The following is a 26,646-nucleotide window of genomic DNA, read 5'->3' on the forward strand; positions in this document are numbered from 1 at the left end:
CTGGAATGCATTTCTTTCTCATCTCTACCTCTTGGCTTTCCTGGTTTCCTTCAAGTCCTAGCTAAAAATCTCACCTTCTATAAGAAGCTTTTCCTGATTCCTCTGAATTCTAGTTGTCTTCTCTTTGTTGATTATTTGCAATGTAGCTTATATATAATTTGTTTATAAAGACTTATTTACATGTTGTCTCCCCTATTAGACTATGAGTTCCCTGAGAGCAGAGACTTGTCTTTTGTTCTTACTTTTATTAGCACAGTTCCTGGCACACAGTTGGTATTTAATATTTATTGACTGACTAATTCTATCTAGGATCTATCTGCCATTGGATAAACTCTATAGTCTGTCCATCAGATGGGGTGTTTGGGTGCATGTCCTTGGACTCCAATTCTAAAATCACATTTCTTTCTAAAAATCACATTTCTCCCTAGCCTCAAAACACTATCCCAGGCAGTTTCTTGCCAGCCCAAGGACACAGCCTGCCCCAACAGCAACCATTATCCCCCTTCCTGATACAGTAGCCAGCTGCACCAATAGAACTTATTAGTCTGAACCAGCTGTGTACTGACTGAACTGTGTACTGGGTTATAATGGCATTTACTTCTCACTGACCAATCACACGTATCCTAGACTTAGACATAAGTACACTCCCTTACATTCATCTTTTCTAACAAGACATTGATGAGAGCAGCCTGGTGACCGCTAGTTGACTTAGTGATGTTTGAGGCCTAAAACACATCTCTATGTACCCCTCCCACCTTGGGCTATTTCCTGACAAACTCTAGGTAAAATACCTGCACAGTAGATACTAAAAGTGCATGTTCCTTTAAGAACTGACCAATCCTTAGCCACTCCCCAGTCCCACCCCGAATTACCTAGTTATCGTATTTGGCACATGTTTTACTATAGAATATGTTATATAAACTTTACCTGTACCCTTCTAAAGTTGCAGGTTCCCTAAGAACTCTAGCGCCGCTGAAAAGTGTATTAAATCTTTACTACCTTGACCTCCACAGTGCTTGAGTCTGTGAATTCTTTTCCAGATGACCATGCAGGAAGCTCCAATCTTAGAGTTCCTGTACCTCTAGCTCTTCATTTCTCATCATATCCAATTGTGTACCATAATCTGGATAATAGTCTTTCATCCTCTTGGCCTTTCCTGTATGAATAGTTAAAGCAAACTCTTTTTAGAGATTATGAATCTCTGTAAAGTTCTCAGGTTAAAATTCAGTCTGCATAATGTCATTTGCAAATAGGATCATTTGACGCATTCTACCACACACAGGGAATTCTTCACCTTGGGTTCTCTGCTGAGCCTTCTCCATGACATTTTTGGTGAGCACGTATCTCTCTGTTTTATGTCTTACTTGATATTAATAGTCAGAAGGTCATCAAACAAATGCTCCTCTCTTGTTAAATCTTTCAAGCTTTATTGTTTGATTGTAACATTGGAGGCACCTTGTTAGGGAGCCTTTGAGGTGTTTGCATTTCCAAGTTTTTGTGGTGACTTTTGGAATTGTCTACTAGAGTAGGGCTTCTTAAACTTTTTCTACTCTCGACCCCTTCAGCACCTCTTAAAGTGAGGATCTTGACCCAATAAGGGATCATAACCCACAGTTTGAGAAGTGCTGTCTGAAAAAAACCGTTGGCAAAAGCCTCTTCATATAAGGGTGGCAATTATTGAATCTTCACCTTTACATGACACCATGTGTGTGTTCATCCTTCATTGCCAAAGAAGACCATGGCATCAGAGAAATAATGACATGACTTGCACTTGACTTTGTTTTGAGGGAGGGCTGGGCAGGTTACCGGCCTCACTTCTTGAGAGCCATCTTAATCCAGTGACCAGATATTCATCAGGATGACTGGAGATGACCCAGGATGTGTCAAGTGTCTGATGTGAGATTTGAACTCAGGTCCTCCTGACTCCTGCACTGGTGCTCTATCCACTACACCACCTAGCTGCCTCACATGATACCAGAGCAGCTGAGTCAAGTAGGCCAGTAATTTGAATTACTTTTCTGGATTCTCCGAGACTCAGGGTTAGGAAAAATATCTCCATATTCAATTTAATTCTCTACTATGTGCTAGTGTGTTGTGCTAAGTACTGAGAATATAAAGAAAGAAAAATGAAACAGTCCCTGCCTACACAGAACTCTCATTCTACTGGGGGGTGGGGGTGTGGAGATAGATATAACCTTTACATTAATAAATTCAAACAAAATACGCTCAAACAGATAATGGTCTCATTAATGAGGGCATCTCCTCCAAAGATGTAGATCATATCCTGTTCATGTCTGCCCATTCTGCATAATTCTTCCTTCCATGCTCCCATAAATTCACCAAAGATGACTCATGCTGGAGCCCTTCTCCTCTTCTCTTGACATCACAAAGACACTAATATGACATATACTTTGCCTTTCAGGAATACTTCCATTTTTGCTCATAACATATCAATGACAGAGGAGGTAGGGCAAAAGGGGTTCAAAAGGGATTATTTCAGAGGGACAAGATATTCCTTATGAAAGAGGGAGAAAGAAGATATAGAATCTGAAATGGTTTTAAAACTTTATGCATGGGAAGCAGAGAAGATTCCAGGATTTAGAACTGGAAAGGACTTTAGAGAACATCTGGCTCAACCCTCTCATTTTACATATAAAGGAATTGAAACCCCAATATGTTAACTGGTTTGACTAAAGTTACACAGGCATTAAATAGAGCTAGGATTTGAACTCTGTTCCTCTTGATGAGGTTTAGGGGTATTGGGGACCCCAAAATGTCAACACATCTGGTCCTGCTCACATGAATTCGACTCAAGGCTTCTTAGAGCCAAAGAAAGACAAAGTTTACTAAAGATTCACCATACTGGGTTGACTCTTAAGGAGCCTAAGCATTTGTAATGCTTGTATTCACAAGCCGGCCAGATAGAATCTCAGCTAGACAGAGTCTGAGCTGGATTGAGGCTAGATGGAATTTATATACAGAAAAGACTGAGGGAAGCATCCAGGTGTCGCCAGGTAGTCTTGGGTCCCAGGGATGGTCTTGAAAGATCAACCCCGGGGAGAATCCTGATGGGAGGGGCCAGTAATCCAGATAATCCACAATCCAGGCTGGGCAACTTGGACTGCAAGAGAATGCTAAGTAGTCGGGAATATCAAAAGGATGCAAGGATCAAAGGAAGAGAATGTTAAATGATGATCTGATAGGGAGTATCCAGGGTGGGAGAAATGGAAGGGGAGTCCAAGAAGACCTCCCCCCCCACCCCAAGGCCAGACTTTCCAGGGCCCTTCAGACAAATGGGATAAAAGCCCTCCCGATCCAAGGGGAAAAGGTCTTGGCTTGGGCCCGTACCCCATCACTCTGAATATAAATCCACCACACTCTACTGAAAGTAAGGCCTTCTAGTTAAGATGGTAGCATAAAATGACCAATGATGATCCAACCATACCATCCAAGAGTGTGGCAGGGTGCTGAGTCTGGCCCTGATAAATCTCAAAACAGGAACAAAAGCAAGAGATGTGAATAAACAGAAGAAGTTAGTAAATACCATGAAGAAATAACATGAGTCAAGAAATGTTAAATAAATTCATAAGACAGATAAATCCACAGCAACTATAAGCAGAACTTCAGAGGAAAATCTAGAAGAAATGAAACAAGGGATAAAAAAATGTGAAATACAACTGATATAAAATCTTTGGAAAAAAGAATTGGAAAGAATTACATATCTTAGAATAAGTAATAGACTCCCTGAAAAATGAGAACAGAGCAAACAGAATTCAAGGATTCCATGAGACAAAAAGAAATAATAGAACAAAGTCAAAAGACTGAAAGGACAATAAGAACAAGGCAAGAATTTAGGAATGAGGATCTTGATAGGTAAAAATCAGCTTAGTTTTTACTTCATTCAACTTGGTGAGATTTCTAAACATTCCATGTTTCAGGATCACAAAACAGATGACAAAAGTAGATTTGGGAGTCACTTGGGAAGTAGTTAGGTGTAAAGAAGCAAGAAGTGAGGAAGACATTATTTGGTTGCCCAGAATAAATGTGCATGGGGGTAGGAGAGAGGAAGTTTTCTTCAAAAGGAACCTTGAAGGATTATTTTTAGAGGAGGATATGCTACTGTGTTTGAAAGCCAAGTTGGAAAGGTCTTCTGAGAGGATGAATTCCAGAAGTAGAAATAGAGATGGGTGTGGAATGCATGAGAAAGCTGCTTTGGAACTTCTTACTCCAATAAGTATGCAAATCATTTAATAGTATGCAAGGTTCCCAGGGTAAATCAAATCCATTCCCACCACAAATGAGATTTGCTATGCAATTGCTAACTTTCTTTACTCTGCAGAGTTTACTCTGCTTGTGGGCTCCCTTTTACTTGGAAAGGTTGTTTCTCAAATATCTCATTAAAACCTAATGTTTTCACCCTGCGTTTACAGGGTCCCCCTAATCTAGCTCCATGTGAAAGGATGTCAAGCGAAAACTAATTGTTTTTAACGAAAGAGTGGTGGTACACGTTTTTTTTTTGGAAGGGGTGCTTTGACTATTTCTCCTCTCCTACTTAAATATTCTAATATATTTGAGAAGTAGTGTTGCATAGTAGATACATTTAGAATTGGGAAGTCCAGGATTCAGATCTTACTTCAGATACTTACTGTGCAATTCTGGGCAAATCATGTAACCTTTAGCTTCAGTTGCCTCGTCTGTGAAATGGGGATAATAACGTACTTCACAAGGCTTTAATGAGCACTGAAAGAGGGTATATAAAAGCACTTTCCAAAAGTAAAATTTAATATATATATAATATATATGTATATTATATATACATGTATGTGTGTATATATATATATATATATATATATATATATATATATATATATATATATATAGTCAGGTACCATTCTCATCTGTAACTGGCATTTGATAGCTTTATGTGTTATTTGCAAATGCATGAGCAATGCAAAAAGGTGAACAATTCAACAGAGTTCATGATTTTTCCCATTCATTGAGTTCCTAAATATATTTAAAAGGGGAACAAAGCCCAATAACTGACATTTGAGCTCCAGGAAGCCACAAAGTGCTGTAGTACAATAGGTAATGCTGTTGATTTTATTTAACAGTTTGATCCTTACAGACAAACACAAAAGCAGTAGAGTGGAAGATGTTCTCTTAATAGACAAGAGTCGTGAATATTACAGTAAGTGCCCTAAAAGCCTCTCTGCTCACCACACTGTGTCCTTTCCCAATGTCTTATTTAGCTCCACAAACATAAAACAGGATGTTTTGAGTTAGATTTGAAGCTCACAACTGCTGTATTTAAATTGCTTTTGGTAAATACAGACTCCTCTTGTCACTACCGGTTGATGAGCTCTGGGCTGGAGAAAATGTGGCAAGAAGTCATTTACATAAAAAACTCACTATCTGTCCATTCCTATTAGAAACAACACTTTATGTTTTAGTGAAAATTATTTTAAAAGGGCTGATAACTTAGAGATGCAGAAAGGATAATCCACAGAGATATATGCAGTTTGTTCACTTGGATGTCCTCAGGGCAAAAGCATCAAGGATAACAAGTATACTAAATACAAACAGACACAATCATAAAACATGACACACATGATTAAAATATCCTTTTCAAGGGACTTGTTCATTTCCTAATAAAAGTTGCCTTGTAGATATCAAAAGACATAATTTCCCACACACTAGGGACAGGTTAAACCAATGATAGCTTATCTTTCTTTGCTTTTTTTTGGACTAAACCTGTGATTTCACTAGTATAGGAAACTCCCAATGAGTAAAATCCCTCTACTGATGTATATCGGTACTGATTCTGCAACTTACAATCTTATTTGGAGCACTGAGAAGTTAAGCTATTTGTTAGTATGTTTCAGAAAGAGAACTTGAACCTAAATTTTTCTCACCTTAAGACTGGCTCCCTATACCTTGAGGATAGAGAGACCTGTACGTGGTCTTTCTTGTCATCTTAGTGAAGAGGCAGAAATTCACAAACCTCAATCAGACTAGATCTTAGAATTTAAAATATTGGACCTTATTTGCTATTCCTGTAATGATGGTGGTCTGGCCTAGGGGGACCTTTGAAAATGAATATATTTCTTGCCTGGTTCCAGTCCATGCAACCATGTTGACTCCCCTAGGGAAATTAGTCTTTTCCTATAACTGAAGGGCTGGTCTCTGTGATAAATTTTCTTATTGGCTGCTGAGCCAGAACTGATGACTCAAGGAATGCTAACTTGGAACTCAGTATGCCTACAAAAAAGGCAACCTAAGGTCCTCCTCTCCCCAACTTTGAATTGAGAGGTAGGCTTTGAGCTGCTTTTACAAGAGTTGGTAGAGGAAAAGACAGCTTTCTCTGACTCTCTCCAGGCAAGGGCATCTATGAGCATATGCCCAACTATGTCTTTTGTGTTTCTCTCCTTGGGTGGGTGATCGAGTAGCAACCTCAAGGTGGATGTGTCCCAGGCAGTGACCTTATGAGTTCAAGGTCCTATCAGACTATGGACTTGAATGGCAGTAGAAACCACTAGAGCAGTAGTGGCAAATAGTAATGAGAACACTTACATAAGGATCAAAGAGACCTAGCAAGGCCAAACACATGCAGATAGTTGTAAGGAGTGGGATCCCTCATGATGGAGATGAGCATTGGCTAAAGGTATGGACCCTCAGAATTCAGCAGAGCTACTCCCAAGAGGAATCTGATGATGACTTTATCAAAGTAGAAAACAATCTCCAGCGTGAGTTGAGTGATCCATTGCCATATGTGCTCTCTACACATGTGCCTCACTACCATTTCCTTAAGTTTGTGTCCATTCTCCTTACAGATACAGTGTAACAGTATCAGTGAAACAATGAGTCTCAGGCTTGAGGAAAATGTTTTGTATTAACTGTTCATTCTTACTATATTTTTTCTAAAAGCTAATTAAGTGTACTAATTGTTAATGGGAAGCACTAACCAATAAACTTTCATGAGCGGTATCCTAGAAACCTAGTCCATTATCTCCAATGATTCTCTTTATCCCTTGTTTTGCTAAAGAACTCTTTCTCTGTTCTTAAGTGTGAAAAGCATTGACTTCTCTTTTTTTTTTTTTTACGATATCACACATATATTTGGAACTTATTGTGGTATTCTACGTATGTGTGTAAGACAGATATTGGTCTAAACTTAATTTCTGCCTAACCATTTTCTAATTTTCCCAGTAGTTGGTTTACTGACACTCTTCTACTGATGGATTGATGCTCATTCTTGTGAACATAATTTTTTCAAAGATAAAACTTTTAAAATATTTTTAAGCAGTATCAGATAGTTTCGAGAAATACTGCTGTGTATTATAGTTTGAGATCCGGTACTACAAGGGTCAATTCCCTTCTATATGTGTGATCTTCTCCATTAGAATGTAGCTCATGTAGAGCACAGACTTTTTTATTTGTATAACTGACACTTAATACAATGCTTGATACAGAGCAAGCACTTAAATGTTTTATTTATTATCTATCATCTATCTATCTAAAGAACAAATTATGAAAAAACAGAATTTTGTCAAAGAAAATCATAATAAGACAACATTCCAAACTTTTTGAGTTGTAACCAAAGCAGTCTTTGGGAAATTTACATTTCTAAACTCTTTCCTTAACAAAAGAGAGAATGAAGAAATCAGAGAACTAGATATGTAACTTAAAAAAATAGAAAAACAGCAAATCAAAAACTCTAAGCATGATGAATTTTTTAAATTATATTTTCTAATTTTGTGAAGTAATTCTGTGGTGGTTGATTGGTATGGATCTGAGTCTGCTTATACTATTATTTTTATTCCAATGGCATGGCCCAACCACAACAAAATAATTTCTCTCAAAATATTTGTCTATCTTTATTTCTTCAAGGAATATTCTATAGTTATATAATTCTTATGTGTCTTGATCCCCAAATATTTTTTATGTTCTATAGTTATTTTAAAATGATTTTTTTTCTTTCTTCCTGCTGAGTTTTGTATTATTTAGAAAGACTGATGATTTTTGGTGACCTTATTCCATATTCTGGCGCTTTACTAAAGCTACAATTTTTTTGTTTAATCCCTAGGGTTCTCACAGCAAACTATCATGTATCATCTGCAAAAAGCAATAATTTTGTTTTCTCTCTGCCTAGGAGTCTTCCCTTAATTCATTTTTTCTTGTGTTATTATCTATAGCTAGCATTTCTAGAAGTAGATGAAACAATAGTGATAAAAATAGATAGCCTTTTTGTCTTTACTCCAATCTTATTTGAGCACTTCCATACCACAAATAATGCTAGTTTCTTATTTTAAGTACATAAAGGAGTTTTATTTATTCTCATGCTTTTTCATTTAAAAAAAACAACAGATTGTTGTATTTTGTCAAAAGTCTTCTGCATTGGTGTAATCATGACTTTTGGGAAAGTTATCAACAAGTTCTCTTATGTTTATAATATTCCTGATATTGATTCAACCTTATATTTATGGTACAAATCCACCCTAACCACAGTATATGCTCTTTTAAATGTGTTGCTGTACCTTGTTGGTTAATATTTTATTCAACATTTTTTGCATTGATATTCTTTATTAAAATGCAGTTTTCTTTCACTGATTTATCACCTCCTAGTTTAAATTATCAGGATTATATTGGTCTCAGAAGGAGCTTAATATCATGCCTTTTTTGAATGTTTGATAGCATTGACTTGTAAATCCACCTGGCCTTGGTTTTTTTTTCCTTTTAGAGTACAATTATGTCTTATTCAATTCCCTCCTCTCCCTAAGGACTAGGCTATTTAAATTATCTGTCTTTCTTGTTATATTAATCTAGGCATTTTATATTCTTATATACATTCATTTCATTTAAATGGTCAACTTTGTTGGTGAAATACTGGGAAAAATAGCTTCTAATTATTTCCCTCGTGTATTTTTCATTTGCTGTTTTGAAATTGGTAATTTAATTTTCCTTTTAAAAAAATCAAATTAACTAAAAGTTTATCTGTTAGTTTTTCATAATTTCTTTATTTTCTGATTAATTTTTTAGTCTCTTTTTTCCCAGAAAGTTTTGTGCTTAGTGAGTTTTTTTATTTGTTGTTTTTCTATTTTTTTAAGTTATATATCTAGTTTTCTGATTTCTTCATTCTCTCCTTTGTTAAGGTAAGAGTTTAGAAATATAAATTTCCCAAAGACTGTTTTGGTTACAACTCAAAAAGTTTAGAATGTTGTCTTATTATGAATTTCTTTGACAAAATTCTGTTTTTTCATAATTTGTTCTTTAATCCATTAATTCTTTGTTATGTTTCTTGTTCAGTTGTGCCTGACTCTCCATGAACCCATTTTTAGAGTTTTCTTGGCAAAGATACTGGAGTGTTTTGCATTTCTTTCTCCCACTCATTTTACAGCTGAGGACAGTGAGGCAAACAGAGGTTAAGTGGCTTGCCCAGGGTCACACAATTTGAACTCATGAGGATGAGACTTCATAATTTCAAGCCCAGTGCTGTATTCATTATATCACCCAGCTTTAGTTTTATATTATTTGGCCTTTCATTACATTTGAATCCTTTCTTCAAATGCCCTTTATTGATTATAACTATTATTGTCATTAGTAAAGGATATTCTATTTCCTAACACATGGTGAATTTGTGTAAATGTGCTATAAATTTGCTCATAATGTACATATAAATACATATATGTATGTACATATTTAATAAATCCTTATTTTTCAAAGATGCCATAATTGAATTTGCCTACTCACTAAAATTTACTTGTAACCTCAAAATCAATACTCATAGCACTTTGACTATCACTTGTAGACATGCAGAACATCAAAATATTTGAGTTGCCTTATATTCATGTTCCCAGCTGAAGTCAAACAATAAGGCTCTGCCTTCTTGTTACAGCTGTCATACTGTAAACACCTGTCCTTTTCACAGTTTGTTTAGTGCCACTTTTTTGCATGTTTGTCCTTTTTCTTGGTGATTTAGCTGTTTAAAATGGTTCCTCGGAGTAGTGTCAAATGCAGTCTACTATTCCTAACCACTAGAAACCTGTGGTGTGCTTTATAGAGAAAATATGTGTTAGATAAGCTTCAATCAGGCATGAATTATAGTGTTGTTGACGATGAGTTCAATGTTAATGAATCAGAATACAGTACATTGAGAAAAAGGGAGAAGAATTTTGCTTATCTGCAGATGAAGCCACTCTAGAAAAGTACTAAAGTAAGTGTTATGATCAAAGGTTCACAAGAACCTAACCCTGTATTCCCCTTAGGAGCAATATTCCAGTATTCACTAATTTGGTGTTTATAGTGACTATGTAGAAAATAACTACCATAAATGATGAGAATTGGCTTTGTGTACATACACACACACACACACACACACACACACACACACACACACACACACACAGTGTTTTTATTTCCATTCATTAACTGCCAGAAATCTATCATATCTAACTATGCTAAAATTCTATTCAGGTCCTTAATGTATTTCTTGTTTATCTCTTCAATAGATTTGTCTAGTTCTGAAAGGGCACATGGAGAACCCTAACTATTATAAATTTGCTCTCTATTTCTTCCTGTGATTTGGCTAACTTTTTATATAAGTAGATGCTATATTATTTGGTGCATATGGATTAAGTACTGATGTTATGTTGTTAATTATAATTCCTTTAAGCATAATGAGGCTTCCCTGATTATCTCTAATTACATCTTTTTTATTGTACCTTGCCTGAAATCATGATTGCTATCCTTTCTTTTAAAAAATTCACATGAAGTGATTAAGTGATTAATACTACCCCTGGCATTCATCTTAACTACAAAAATCTTTATGTTTCAGCTGTATTTGTTGCAATCAAAATATTGGATTCTGCTTTTTAATCTATTTAGAAATTTACTTTTGGGATAGCTAGGTAGCATAGTGTATAGAGTACTGGGCCTTGAGTCAGGAAGAACTGAGATCAAATCCATGCTTGATACCTTACCAGTATGTGACCTTGGGTAAGTCACTTAACCTCTGTTTGTCTCAGTTTCCTCATCTGTAAAATGGGGATATCTACCTCCCAGGGTTGTTGTGATCAAATAAGGTAATATTTGTAAGAGTACTTATCACAGTGCTTGGCACATGGTAAGCACTATGTAAATGTTACTAATGGTAATAACAATTATTATTACTATGCCTTTTCTCCATTTTATAGGTAAGTCAATCCCATTTACATTCATGTTATAACTATTCATTGAATGGTCCATCAAGTACATCTTTAAAAATCTCTTTTCTTCCATCCTCCTTTCCTTTCACAAAAAAGGTAAAGAAAGAATGAATATGTTTACTAGTGATTTATAATTAAAGCAGTTAGTTCCTACTCTTCTGTTTTCTATTCTTCACCAACCTTATATGAATTTCTTCTTCTTTTTACTCCAGTTATTTGAAATAAGTTCCTCATCTTTCTTCATTTCTTTCCAAGTATATTTATTTTTCTCTTCTTTTCTTTCCTTTCTTAAAACCAAAAAACAGAAGAAAAATATAACTAGTCACTGTGTTTGTATATTTTTTACTTCCCTTTAACATCCCTGAAAGCAGAAACATTCTGAAGGGACAGATATTCCCCCCCAATTAGAATGTCAATTGTTTCATCATCGTGTAAGCTCTTTCAATTGCTCAAATATGTTTACCGTTCCCAGTTTTTCTTGATTTCTGTGTTTACATTTCAAAATCTCTACTAAGCTTTGGTTTTTTCATTAGAAATGTTTGAAAGTCTTCTCTCCATCAAAAGGTCCTTTTTTCTTCTATAGGATTATACTCAGTTTTGAGGGGTATATTAATCTTGGTGGCAAGTCTTTTGTCTTGTTAAATGTCATGTTCAAAGATATTCTCTCTTTTGGAGTAGTTGCAATATAGTATTGTGTGATTCTGGCTGTGATTCGTTGGTACTTGAATTCATTCTTTCTGGCTGTTTGCAGTATTTTTTTTTTCTTTGTCTTGGAAGCTCTTGTGTTTTTTAAAGATATTTTTAGGCATTTTCAATTTGAGTTTTCTTCCAGGAGAGTTTAGATGAAATCTTTGTATTTCCACAATACCTTCTGCTACATATAGACAGAGGGTCAAGCAGGAAAATTCAATAAAGTCTTAAGATACTGCAAACTAAGTTAACGCATACTTTGGAACTTAAAATTTCCATGTAAAATGGTGGTGGGTTGATATATGTAGGGTGGAGGAGACTACAATGATAGTGGAAACTATTTTGGAAAATATTATTTGACAGTAAGAAGTAAAAAAGTTCTATGGCTAGCAGATTTTAAACTATATAGAAATCTTATACCCATATATCATGGACACATCAAAAAGACAGGCAAAAGGTATCAGGCATGGTCAACACCTAATGACATCTAAAAAAATGACATTTAATTCACCTTAACAAACAGAAAAGGACTGGTTCCAAATGAAGCATCCTTGTCAAAATCAGCTGTCTTTTTGCAGTCAAATCATTAATTAATAGAGTAAAAGAAAAAATAAAAATCAAATCAGAAAGAATAAAGGTGAGAAGACATTTGGGATAAACATAGCCATTTAAATCTTATCTGTTTATATACAAGATATTGACTCAAATAATAGAAGATAAAGGGGAAGAATGGATTCTACTACTAAAAGCAGTGATTCTAGTGACATTTCTTTAAAAAGTTAACTGGTATAAATAGTCACTACAATGAAGATCCTGAAATCGCTCAAAACTTTTTGTTCATGTCCTTTGGCCATTTGTCCACTAAGGAATGGCACAGATTATAATCTTACAGAGTTTCCTGGGGGCACTAAGGTTGAGTGACTTGCCTGGAGGCACACAGTCATTGCGTCAAGGCCAGACTTGCAGACTTGAACCCAGGCCTTCCTGATTTCACAGCCAGCTCTCTATCTACTATATCAGGTAATACTTATCTATGTTATCTCTCTGCTTGATTATTAGCTCCATGAAACAAACAATGAGGTTAAAACCATCTTTGTATCACCCTCAGAATCTAATATTGTGCATTAGTGGGGTGATAGACTAAGCAGAACCTCCATCCTTACCCTTGCACCCCACTGTAACTTCTAAATTCATCCCATTACACCATCACTTAACAACTCTCCATCCATCTGGTTCATCATATTCAGATCAATGTTGTTGTAACTTAGAGGTCTCCATATCATTCCTCCTTCCTTCTCAAGGCATCCAATACTTGGCTCAATCTTCTTCTCTTTCCTAATCCTTGACTTCATGCTTGGGAACTCCAGTGTATATATCTTCAGCCATCTCACTTATCCTATTTAGAAAATGGTTGCTATGATTGATTGGTCTCCCTTAGTTCTCAAGGCATCAGTACCTATCTCACAGTTTTCTCTACCCCAGTCTCTGCTGTCATAATTTGTGACTTCAGTGTTCACTGATGTCCCTTTGAACATTCTTCCCTTCCAATTCATCAACTTCCTTAACTCCCATAATGGATATTTTCACTACAGGTCAACTGCCTATAGGGATAATCATACCTTAGATCTCACCATCACACAATATTGTGCTGCTTCCATGATTCTAAACTGAATTTCTTTTTTGATCATAATCATCAATGCTTCAATCCTAGATCACCTCACTATCTGTGTTCTCTCTGCCTACTTCCATGCGCTAGTATATACTAATTCTTTTTTTCCTCCTCAGTGGCAATTTCAGAACTCTTTCTTCCCATAAGACCAATTCAACCTTCTCCAGCAGATATATGTGCCAGCTACTTTATTGATATTAACTCACTCTTTACCTGCTCTCTCATTTTCTCCACTGAATAACACAAAAGCCTCTACACTTTCATTCAATTCAAAATCATCTCTATTTTTCATTTTTGTTCTTCACTTATCTACAGGTTCCTTCTATGAAATAAACAAACATGCTCAGGTCTACTCCACTGCTAGAAATAAAACAAAACCTGCAGTTAATCTTGCTGTCCCCTCATGCGGTCCTCTTAAACTTCTCCTTCCTTGCACTTCCTAACTTCTAGAAATCACCTATTACTGCTTCTATTTCCTCACCATGCAATCACTTTTCAACCTCTTGAAATCTGAGTTCTCATCACATCACATCAGAACTGTTCTCTGTGTCTCTGTGCACTCCATCTCCATCTTAGCAATTGCCAAGTTTTGTCAATTTTGTCTCCACATCATCTCTTTCCATAGACTTCCCACAGATATCTTCCCATTGACCCTATATGGCCACCATCCTAGTTCAAGATGTCATTCCTACTTACCTCAATTATTTATTGTAAAAGCTTCCTAGTTGGTGTTCCTAATACTGTTCTCATTCATTTTCCATACAACTGTCAAAACAATCCTTTTAAAGGCACAAATATGACTATATTTATTCCCCCTGTTCATCATCCTGTATTGACTCCTAATTCCTATAGGATAAAATACAAACTCCTCAGTCTAGTACAATCCAATTTCAAACTATATTTCTAGCTTTATTAATATAACTTTCTTCCACAAACTTTTTCAGTTAAACTGGATTAGAGTTCTTCCTTAAACATTCCCTTCCATTTCTCAACATAGTGTATTTACCCAAGCTACTCTTTAAAGCTATGGAATGTACTGCCAAAAGCACTCCTCAGGATCCTGGTCTTCCCTTAGGGTTTAGTTTCAGTGCCACCTCTTCTGGGAAGCCTTTTTTGATCCTCTTAGTTGTTAGTGAGCAGGAGGATATGGTGGATACAGTGTTATATTAGGAGTCAGAAAGACATGTCTCTAATACTTATTAGTTGTTAGTTAGCATCATCTATAAAACAGGATAATATCTGTAATATCTACTACATAGGTTGTGAAGTTCAAATGAGGGAATGTAGGTAAAGTGCTATACTAATGAAAGTTTAATATTTATTGTTAATGTTCTCTCCTTCCTCAAATTACCTTCTATTATACCTATTTGCATATGAGTTGCTTTCCTTCCAGTAGAGTATAATCTTCTTGAAGCGAAAGATTGTTTTGTACTCTCACAGCCTTGTATATAACAAATGCTTAGTTAATTTTCCTTAAATTGAATAGATTGGCAGTAAAGAGACATGAACTAGAGTCCCAGATGAGATTTTAACTAATTTCATGACCTTAAGGAAGTCATTTAACTATGATAAGCCTATTTCCTCATTTAAAATGCAGAAAATAATACTTGACCTCAAGAGTGTTATGAAAAGTGTGCCTTTTAAGCTTTTAAGTGCTCCAGACACATGGATTACTATTAGTTTCCCAGTACTCTGAGAAAATATTGATAACAGAAAATGAGAGTAAAAATAGAGCTGCTCAAGTGAATGTTCCTGCAGTGTGACAAGTATAAAGCAATAACTTGTTAGGTAAGGGCCACAGATGGCATTCAGTGCTGTGGCAGTGAGGAGTAACCACTGACTGCAAGAGAGAAAGCAGTGCAGGATGGCAGGATTCTGAAGCGGGAACCTGACCAGAAAACCTAAATGGAGAATAGAAAATTATTCTGGATTAAGAGACTGGCTGTACCTACTTAAGTAGTTCTGTATTTTCAGCTGTATGAAAATATTCTACAACAATATTCAATTAAAAACCACAAAGACACAGCAAAACAAAGCCAGTCCCAGAATGTCTCCATGGCATTGAGGGAGAAAAAAACAATAGAGTTATGGCTTTTATTCAGTTTTGCCCCTTTTGGGAGTCTAATTATTAGATTTATGAGTATAAGAAACTTCACTGACCACAATAGTATTGGTTAGTGGGAAGGAGCTATAAAAAAACCCCAAACATTTAAATCAATAATTTTCAAATATTTTGAAGTTTTTATAACCTTTCTGTATTGTTTTGAGTGGTCCAGAACCTTAATTCTTGGTTTAATGTAAAAATGGTAAAGAAGAAACAAATGAATCATGTCCATCTTTCAAGCAGTCCAAAATGAAATGTGGCATATCTCTGAGCTTCTGTGAAAAGTCTGAAAAGTCTCTGGTCTTGGGCTAATAGAATCTAGATCACACAGAACCCCAAAGAATGGAGGAACCAAGAGCATCTCCAATTTCTCCTCACCAGGTGTAATGAGTTGGCCTGATGTATGACTCAAAATCCCTCTTGTAAAATCCCTCAAAATACCCAGATTCCCTATTGTGGCAAAATTCAGATGGAGAACAGTAACAGAAGGAGGAGCAGAAGCACCAGGTATGTTCAGGTAGGAGCAGAAACAGACTAAATTCCTCCTAAAATCCTTCTCCTCAATCTTTAAAGCATGACCCTAGAGAAGTGGCAATCTGCTACCACAGCTATGGTTTACTTCAGTACGTCAGAAACTTATAAGAGAACAGTGATAGAGCAGGATATAGAAGTCAGGCTTGGTCTATGGGAAATGTCAATGGTAGCAACAGGTCTGCTAAGTCATCTACAGTTAATCTACTTACCCCTAACTATTTCTTTGTCTAGTGTTATTTTCTGAGCAAGTAGACTGTGCAGTGTTAATGAAACACCTCTTTTTACATTCTGTACTCAGATTTTCCCTGGGAAATAAATATTAGGGAGACATCTTCCTTAAACATGTACTGCTTTTTTTTTCCACCTATACTCCAAGACCCTTTATTCAAGAAAATAATTGGTAGATATTCAAAAGAGTTAACACTACATAACATCACACAAAAAAAGTTGATTATATTTTAACGGACCAGAGAAGATCTATTATTGGTGAAGGAGTCAGCTATCTGTGTATGGACAAATCACCAAATTGTTAGAACAAAGATGAGAATTAGTATACACCTAGAAGAATGAGAAAAAATTATTGCATGCAATTGAAATGACTTGATCTTGACCTCCTTAAATAAGCTATCAATAATGAAAAATGGATAATGGGCAGTAGCAATGATACTCATGTCAGCCATAATAGTTTTATTCGGAAATTTAACCAACATAAAAATAAACTGCCACAAAAAATAGACCAAAAGAGTAAAAATATCACCTCATTCTGCAAACATTTGACTTTTTCAATCAATCAATAAACATTTATTAGGCCCCTGCTATATACCAGGGACTGTACTAAGTGAAGAGATAGATGGTATTCAAAGGCAACACAGGTTCAGAAAATAGACTCATTTCTAAAATCTTACAAAGAAGGATGATGGGTAATTATGAGCAATTTTGTTTCATAAAGTATAGAGAGGCAATGGAGGATAAAATCAATTTAAAGATAGCTTCTCAAGAGATCCAACTAAATAAAGTCACCCTGAGTTCATTTAATAATAAACATAGAAGAACAACAAACACAAGAAAAATGGAAAAGATCTGCAAAGGTTTGTTTTGCAAGTGTTTTACCATTAAGGACAGTGGAGACACAACACTTGGACTCTAAAATTACAGGCTCAGATATGCTTACAAAGGAGGTAAACGTGACACTAAAGGAAACAAAGACAGAAAAATCATCAGATTGAACTGTGTACATAATAAACATCCATGTTAGAGGCAAAGGAATTGTAAAGGTGCTAAGTATTGGTTTTCAAAGTATCTAAATTAGGGGAAGATATCAAATAATTAGAAGAAACCTTGATTTCTATTAAAACAGGGAAAGAACATCTACTACTACTGACATGTATGCCTACTTTTCTGTCTATATAACATTTTTATAAGAACATTTACACATATAAAGAGTATTCTCAATGACAGTATTAGTAGAAAGTAGGAAATGTTTACTAAGTGATTTTTCACAATGGACTATATTATTATCACAGAACTGACAAAAAGATGTAGAGAATACAAGATTACTGTAATTATTGTTTATTGGAAGAATTTGGGTAAGCATGGGAAGATAAATAAGCCGATGCAAGGTGAAATAAGCAGAATCAAGAAAACAATATGGATAACGACTACAACAATGTAAATGGAAAGAACACAAAACTAAAACTGAATGCTGTACGATGTATAATAATCAAACCTGATCCCAGGGAAGAGATGAAGACATTCATTTTCTTTGCTTCTTCACAGAGATGAGGGGCTATGGATGTGAAACATTGCATATTCTGACAGACATGATTGATGTGCTGATTAATTTTGCTGAAGTGTCTTTTCCTCTTTTTTATTCTATGTTATAAAGGAAGGTTTGCAAGGGGTGGGATGAGGAGGGAAAGAATATATTTGAAAATGAAAGTGGTGTAAGAAAAATATATCAATAAAAATTTTAAAAAGAAAAAAAGTATTTGATTTAGTACAAAAAACCTTCAAAGGCTTTTATCCAACAAGGTGTCACCTATCTATATAAAAGAAAAATAATTCAAGATTCCTTGAAGGCTACAACAATAGAGATAACCTTGTTCAGTGCCCTCTGATCATTAACAATGGGTGAGGAATAAAACAGAAATGTGTTCCCCAAAGGTATTCACCACTATGATGGAAGAGATTCAGTGCAGAGTCAAAATTGAAGAAGGATTACCTGTAGATGTTGAGGCCCTACAAACACTCTTATTTATGGATAACAATATGCTAAAGTTACATAAAGCCCTGGAACACTGCAGAATCTTCTGAAAGATATCAATAGTCTCTTAAAAGGGTTTGACTTGGCCATCTACTGAAGAAAGACCAAATGAATGAAGACGATAAACTGCCCAGGTTATGGCATTCAATTAGATGAACAACGTATAGAACTTGTCCATCAATATGTCTATCTAGGATGGCCATTATAAATGGATGATGATTTGAGCCTAGAATTAAACAGGAGGATGAGGCGAGGCTGGACTGATTGTGGAGACAGAAGAGAAGTGATTAAAGATAGGAGGAGAATTAGGAGAGAATAGTGTCCCTTAAGGAGAAGAGGCCCACAGTGTAAAATGTTGCAGAACTGAGATGATGAATACTGAAAAATAGTTATTGGATTGGATACATGTCAGTGCAAGGCTGACATCCAATACCACTGCTAAAGTGATTTTCCTAAAGTAGTGATCTGACCATGTCATTTTTCTGCCCAATAAACTCCAGTAACTCCTTATTACCTTTAGGATTAATCCAATCCAATCCAATCCAATAAACATTATTTAAGTGCCTATTGGCATTTAAGACCCCTCATAATTTGGCCAAAACTTACTCTTCTGGGATTACTACGTACTATAGTATATAGTTTACTATGTACTATACATTACTGCCCTTTATATACTTTGTGGTCCAGATAAATTGGTCAGCCAGGTGGATACTCCTCTTCCTCTCCCACCACACCTCCCTTCATTCCAGGAATGAAAAATAATAGAATCTTATGATAAGTTCTGCAACCAGCTTCATGAGACTGCTTCTCCTATTCTTTGGACTGCTCCTATAAATTCACCCAGGATAAATTCAATAGTCAGATGATTCCTTCAGGATTATTACTGTAGCTTTAGTATGTCCTTCGTGAGTATTCCATTTATGTATAGTGCTCAGAATAGCTGGATTAACTCTGTCTTTTGACTTCTCTTCTGGACTTCTGGGTGAGTTATCATTCTTGTTCCTTTTTCTTAGCATTGCTCTATCTTTCCCTAACTTCCTCCACAACCTTCCCAGGTACCAATGGAGTGAAACAGGGCTGTGTGCTTGCTCCATGCTTTTTAGCATGATGTTTTCAGCCATGCTCTCAATGAAGAGGAACATAGCATTTAGCATGATGTTTTCAGCCATGCTCTCAATGAAGAGGAACATAGCATCAAGGTCAACTACCATACTGATGGTAAATTCTTCAACTTGAAAAGCCGACAAGCCAAGACCAAAGTGGAGGAAGTGTTGGTGCATGATCTTCTCTTTGCAGATGATTGTGCACTCAATGCAGCTCCTGAAGCTGAGATTCAACAAAGTATGGATCAATTCTCTGCTGCCTGTGCTAATTTTGCTGTAATAATAAACACCAAGAAAATACAGGTGCTCCATCAGTCACCACCACATCATCCAGACATGGAACCACAGGTTACAACAAAAGAAGAAGTTCTGAATCCTGTGGATAAGTTCATTTACCTTGGTAGTGTACTTTCCAGGGATGTACACACTGACATTGAGTTTGATGCACATATTGCCAGAGCTAGCTCAGTGTTGGGAGGCTCTGAAGAAAAGCGCGGGAGAGAAGAGGTATTAGACTGACTACCAAACTGAAGGTCTACAGAGCCACTGGGCTGCCCTCATTGTTGTATGCCTGTGAAACATGGACAGTCTACCAGCACCATGCCAGGAAACTGAATAGCTTCCATTTGAACTGTCTTAGGAAGACTCTGAGGATCACCTGACAGAATAAGGTACCAGACACTGACGTCCTTGTTTGAACTAAACTGTCAAGCATTCAAATTATGCTTCAGAGAGCTCAGCTCCAATGGGCTGGCCATGTTGTTCAAATGCAAAATGTATGCTTGCCGAAAAGACTATTTTATGCAGAACTCTCATGGTGGTCAGAAGAGGTGATACAAGGACACTCTCAAGAATTTCGGAATTGATTGTGTGACATGGGAGACATTGGTACAAGAGCACTCAACATGGCATGCCCACATCAGAAAGGGTGCTGTGCTCTATGGGCAAAGCAAAATTAAAACAGCTCAAAGGAAATGTAGGATGCGCAGATTTGGAGTATCCACCCCAAATGTTCACACAGACTATCTGTGTCCAATCTGTGGTAGAGCATTCTGAGCTTGTAGTGGTCCGATCAGCCACAATCGGACACCATGAAACTTGACTTTATCATGGTGATGTCATTTTGGTCCTCTTCGAGAATGAAGGACAACCACCAATCCATAAATCTTATATATCGGAAGGGCATAAAGGATTTTAATCCTTAAGATTGTAATATTCTAAATATGGGATGACAAATTTGCTGGGCATATCAGGAGCTGAGGCATACTTACACCCCAGCTATCAGCAGGTACAACCAAAAGGTGGAAATCTCATCTATGTACAGCTTAATCAACTGCCAATCTATAACAGAGAGAAAGGAGCAAGAAACACTCAGAGTAATTCATAGGAATTAACTGATAAATAAGAGTTTAAATTTTATAAATAAAACCTCATTCCTCTTCCAAACTTACTTACTTCAGATGAGAGTACCATCATCTTTCTCTGGTTAGCAGTCTTGGAATCATCCTCAGTTCCTCACTCTCCCTTACCCTGTAGGGCAAAGATTTTGCTAAGTCATGTTGATCTACCTCTAAGACATCTCTCACCTTTCTTCACTCACTTGGCCATCACCCTAGATGAGGCTTTCATCACTTCTCACCTAGACTGATCAATGCAAAAACCTCTTACTTGGTCCCCCTAACTCAGTACTCTTCTTCCCAATCTACACCCTATATAAGTTGTTCATTTGTTTCAGTTATGTCCAATTTTTCTGACCCCATTTGGGATTTTCTTGGCAAAAATACTAGAGTGGTTTGTCATTTCCTTCTCCAGCTCAATTTACTGATAAGGAACTGAGACAAACAAGGTTAAGTGACTTGCCTAGGATCAAATAGCTAGTAAATATCTTAGGTTAAATTTGAACTTTGGAAGATGAGTCTTCTTGATGTCTGACTCACCACTCTATCCACTGTGCCACCTAGCTTTCCTACCCTATACAAATGCCAAAGTAATATTCCTAAAGCAGACATCTGACCATAAACTCAAGTGACTCCCTATTACCTGTAGGATCCAATATAAACTCCTTTGTCTGGCATTAAAAACCCTTTACAAACTGGCCCAAAACTATGTTCCAGGCTTACTTTATGTTACTGACCTTTACATATTCTTTGGTCCTTCTTGCAATTCCTTACACACAATACTCAATCTTCATTTGCCACAATTTTACACAAGCTGCCTCCATGCCTTGAATTTACTCTCTCTTCACATCTCAGAATTTCTAGCTTCCTTCAAGTTAAAGTGCCTCCTCCTACATGGAGTCTTTCCTGATTTCTTCTGTTGCCAGAGCCTCCCACTCAACTTATCTTGCAGTTACTTTAACTATATTTTTTATATACTTACACATGCATGTTTTTCCCCTAATAGAATGCAAGCCCCATAAGGATAGGGAGCGCTTCATTTTTGTCTCCACCACCTAACACTGTGCCTGACACATAGTAGGCACTTAATGTTAATATTAACATTGAATCACCTTTTTAAATTACTATTACTATTATTTTGTTTTCGGTGTTCTATAATCACTTCCACATAACTTAGATTTTTTCCCCTCCCTTCCCCTCTTTCCCCCCATCTACTCCCTTCCTCCCTGAGACGTCATACAATTTTATATGGGTTCTACATGTACATTCCTATTAAATACATTTTTACTTTAGTCATATTGCATAGAGAAATTAATATGAATGGAATCATAAAACAAACCAAAATGTAATACAAAAGAAAATGATCTCCTACATTCTGCAATCAAATTCCATAGTTGTTTCTCTGGATGTGGAAGGCATTTTACCTTAAGAGGCCATTGGGAATTTTTTAAGTCCTTGAATTGCAATAAAGTTCTAAGTCTATCAGAAAAAATTCTGGCACACTGTGGTTGTTGCTGTGTACAAAGTTCTCCTGATTCTGCTCCTTTCACTCAGCATCAGTTCATATGAGTCTTTCCAGGCCTCTCTGAAGTCTACCTGTTCATCATTTCTTATAGCACAACAGTATTCCAATACAATCATATACCACAATTTATTCAGCCATTCCCCAGTTGATGGGCATCCCCTTGATTTCCAGTTTTTGGCCACCACAAAGAGTGCTGCTATACATCTTTTTGTATATGTAGGACCCTTTCCCACTTTTATGATCTCTTGTGGATACAGTCCTAGAAGCGGTATCACAGGTTATGCACATTTTTGTAGCCCTTTGGGCATAGTTCCAAATTGCTCCAGAATGGTTGGATCAGCTCACAGATCCACCAGCAATGAATTAGTGTTCCAACTCTCCCACATCTTCTCCAACACTTATCATCTTCCTGTTTTGTCATGTTAGCCAATCTGATAGGTGTGATGTGGTATCTCAGAGCTGTTTTGATTTGCATTTCTCTAATCAATAATGATTTAGAGCATTTTTTCATATGATTATAGATAGCTTTAATCATATTCTTCCTCTGAAAACTGCCTGTTCATATCCTCTGACCATTCATCAATTGGGGAATGAATCACCTTTTAGACATAGAATGAGACAGATTCATGGCATATGATAAGCAACTACATAGTTGAAGTAACTTGTTACATGTGCTATAGCTAATTTCTTTCAGAGCTTAGATTAGAACCCATGTCTCTTGATTCCCAATCTTGGGTATGTTGTATTATATTGTGTTGAAAATTAGATACTAAATGAAGAAAAAGATTAAGAGTTACATGTAATTTTTTAATTGGCATGTCCAGATCTTTGCCTATTTATTCCAGCTTCATTAACTGTAACTTTATGATCTGTTCTTACATAACTTGGTATATATGTACAGTAGGTGCTCAATAAATATTTGTTGAATAACTGAAACAAAGTAAAGTTAGGGGTGACTTCCAGGCAGAACTCAACACAACTGTCATGCTATCACCTAAGAAGCTGACTCAGGGACAGATTAAAATCACTGGCTGCATTTTTTTTTTTTACCTCATACTATTTATAGTTCCTGAAACTGTGGAAAGGAAAACCAATCAGATTAAATGGTGACAGCAATAGCTCAATGAAATGTAAACCTTTCTAATTTGCTGGGACTTTAGGGTTATCACAGAAGACCTGACTGCTGATTGCTCACCACATTGGAGACCATGTAGAAGGCAGATAATGTGTGTCAGTAGGATACCATATTGTTTACCACTTGGAATAAAATTCCCTATGTTTTTATTCTTAAACACAACTTCTTGCCAGTTATTTAGGTTTGAAGTTTACTTCCTATTCCAGCCTTAACTTACAACTACTAAGCCCATCGAATTTTACTGCAGTCCATACATCTCCATTCCAGCTGCAACTGGTCACAGCTATTTCCAAAACAAAGCTATTTGGGGCACCTTTCTCCTTTTTATACTGTCTTTCCAGGCCCTTACTGACCCATAAAATTAACTTGTAACCAGTCACAATGAACTGAGAGCTATCTATTCTTGTGTTCACACCTTGAGTTTACACACTTTGTTTGGGTGAGTCCTGTTGTCTTTCCCCCCAAAAAGGACAACGTTTAATGACAATGAGCCATACTGCCCTCACTTTATCCCTCAGATTGATCATTGTGACCTCTCATTGGACATTCTCTTCCTGCCCCTTTCTTGAAAGTTTCCTTTAAACACTTCCATCAGTGCTAGGGTTATTTGCATTTTCTGCTCCTGCTGTTGGCTGCTGTAGTTCTTAATGACAACAGAACATCCTAAGTGTAAAGAAGAGTACCTTCAGCGGATGATGAACCTAGGGTTTTAGGTCATTCTAGGAAGATATTCCAGGGTTGGGATTTGTATTTTCACCTTTTCTTTAGGGTTCTTTTTTAAAATTTTGTTTAATTTTTATCTAATTTACTTAAAAGGAGTTAGTCAATGGTGCATCAGAGGTAAGACCTGTGGAGGTCTGGGAAATGAGGAAGCTGGGAAATGAGGAGTGTAGTGAAGATGAATGACGGTGTTGAATGTGGTTATCTGGGACAAGTGGTATCTGGAAATAGGTCTATGTATGCCTATTATTACTAAATAGTAAAAAGCACAAGTTAGGGACATCATGGCCTTAGATACCTAATATGATAAGGTTTGTAAACTAGAATCAGGGATGGGGAACTTGAGGCCTGGAGACCACATGTGGCCTGGAGGTCACAGGATCCTCACCCCAGATCTAGATGACCCCCAGGGCATTTGGTCTACATGGCTTAGTCAAGAATAAGTAGTAACATAGAGGTAGAATAGAACTCACTTATTTACTTTGTTTGGGTAAGTCACTTTATTTTGCAAAGTAGGAAACTGAGGCCCAAGGAGGTGAGACAACCTGCCTAAGGTCAATTACATAGTGATAAATCCAGGAACCTATCTTTGGACCTTTGTACAAGAATTGCCCAAAGTAGAGACCTGGCCAAGGAAGAAGGTTTAGTTTTGTTTTACAGGAATTCACTCAGAACTTTGTACTTTATCTAATCACTCATAATTTGGATAATGAATGCAATCACTAAACAGTAGGACTGGAAGGAACCCTAAAGAGCTGTCTAGTCTTTCCACTAAACCAGGCTGCCTCTTATATTAAAAAAAGAATCTTATTTCTTTCTCTGACAGAAAAATGAACTTTTAATACAGCTTTTGACTGTTTACTCTGACCCCATAAAGGACTTTAGTCCAGGCACAATGGCGTTTGTCCTAGAAAACATTATACTTTGGCTGCTGATTTTTTAGTTAACCAATGCTCACAAAACATTGGCTATTTCCTCCTCACAACACCTACTGTGGAAAGAGTGGATAAAAATGTGGTGATTCTGCCTCACTTCTGTCTACAGATCATGAATCTGCCTGCTTTTGAACTGATGAAGCTGATTTAATACAATGTGATGACGTTTTCACCCTGATGCTTCAAGTGGTATGGGTAATCCCGCATTCTGAAAGATAGTTTTAGTGCTGTATAAAGTTTCTAAGAAATGTAAGAGCTTGAAGGATGGCCCCCATGAACTGTTACTGTCAAAGGTTCACAAAGGTCTCCAACCTATGAAACCAACTTACGCCTATCAGCAGATCATAGGATTGTAGAGTTAGAGCTGAAAGGTTCCTATTGGTAATCACGTCCAGTTCCATTATTTTATAGACAATGTAACCTGAGGGTGGAAGAGAGAGAGTCTATTAAATATGATCAGACCGATCACCTGGGGCAGCAGATGGACTGCTGCTCCTGGACTCAGGAAAGCATCTTCCTGAGTTCAAATCTGGCCTCAGACACTTGGAAAGTTAGTGAAGACTGTGCCTCAGTTTCCTCACCTTAAAACGAACTGGACAAGGAGAGGGCAAACCACTCCAGCGTCTCTCGGCAGACTGAATAACTAGGAAGCACGTCTACCATGTGACCGGCACAGAGAGAAAGTGGAAGAAGCGTGACCCCACCTTGGGCCCTTCTGAACCTACCTATACCTTACAAGTCCTGGACAGACGGACACGAAAACACGCCTCTCACCTGCTGCCACCTGGCGCTTTCCAGCCAGTCCCCTCTGAAGCATGTTGCTCTAACAGGAAAGGACTGTTCACTAGGAACTGGACTTTTTTTTTTAGGTGGAGCCTTTCCATTTTTAATAATTAAAATCAACAACCAAATTCCACCCATTAATTTTTTTCAAAGGCCCAGTCTGTTCCTTTCTTTGGGCAATGACCTAAACCTTGCCATGAAAAGCCAGGTTTGGGGCCTGTCCTGGGCCCGCTGCAGGGTAGGGAAGGTGGCCAACCTGGCTCCAACCGCTGCCAGTCACTTTATGACTCTTTTTTTACCCCTTTAATCCCCTTATGTGTATCCAAGTGGCAGTTCCAGTCCCAGGGGTTTGGCAGAGCGACAAGTGGCTGGTACAGGCTCGAAACCAAACCGCTTAATCCAGGGCTTGGGCACAGGCTGCCTCCCTGTCTTCCCTGGTTCAGCCCCGGGCTGGCTGTTGGCCGCCCTCCTGCGCCGCCCGGCCCGCTGCCCTCCGCCGCCGGCCTGGGTCACCGCTTTAGAGCGTGGGAGTACACGCCACTCCTTCTCGCAGAGACGGAGAGAGACAAAGAGACCGAGAGAGACTA

The 26,646-nt window shown here is 37.1% G+C and overlaps 1 long non-coding RNA gene across 1 annotated transcript; it reads right to left on the reverse strand.

Annotated features, from left to right (window-relative positions):
• Window positions 1-230: 230 nt before the first annotated feature.
• Window positions 231-26,646, reverse strand: LOC140500865 (uncharacterized). Its single transcript, XR_011965918.1, has 4 exons — window positions 25,606-26,646; window positions 21,020-21,094; window positions 11,382-20,905; window positions 231-1,156 (listed from the first exon to the last, which is right to left on the reverse strand). It is a non-coding gene; the product is annotated as an uncharacterized lncRNA (long non-coding RNA).

The sequence above is a fragment of the Notamacropus eugenii genome, chromosome 4 (assembly GCF_028372415.1).
Source record: "Notamacropus eugenii isolate mMacEug1 chromosome 4, mMacEug1.pri_v2, whole genome shotgun sequence".
NCBI classification, from domain to species: domain Eukaryota; kingdom Metazoa; phylum Chordata; class Mammalia; order Diprotodontia; family Macropodidae; genus Notamacropus; species Notamacropus eugenii.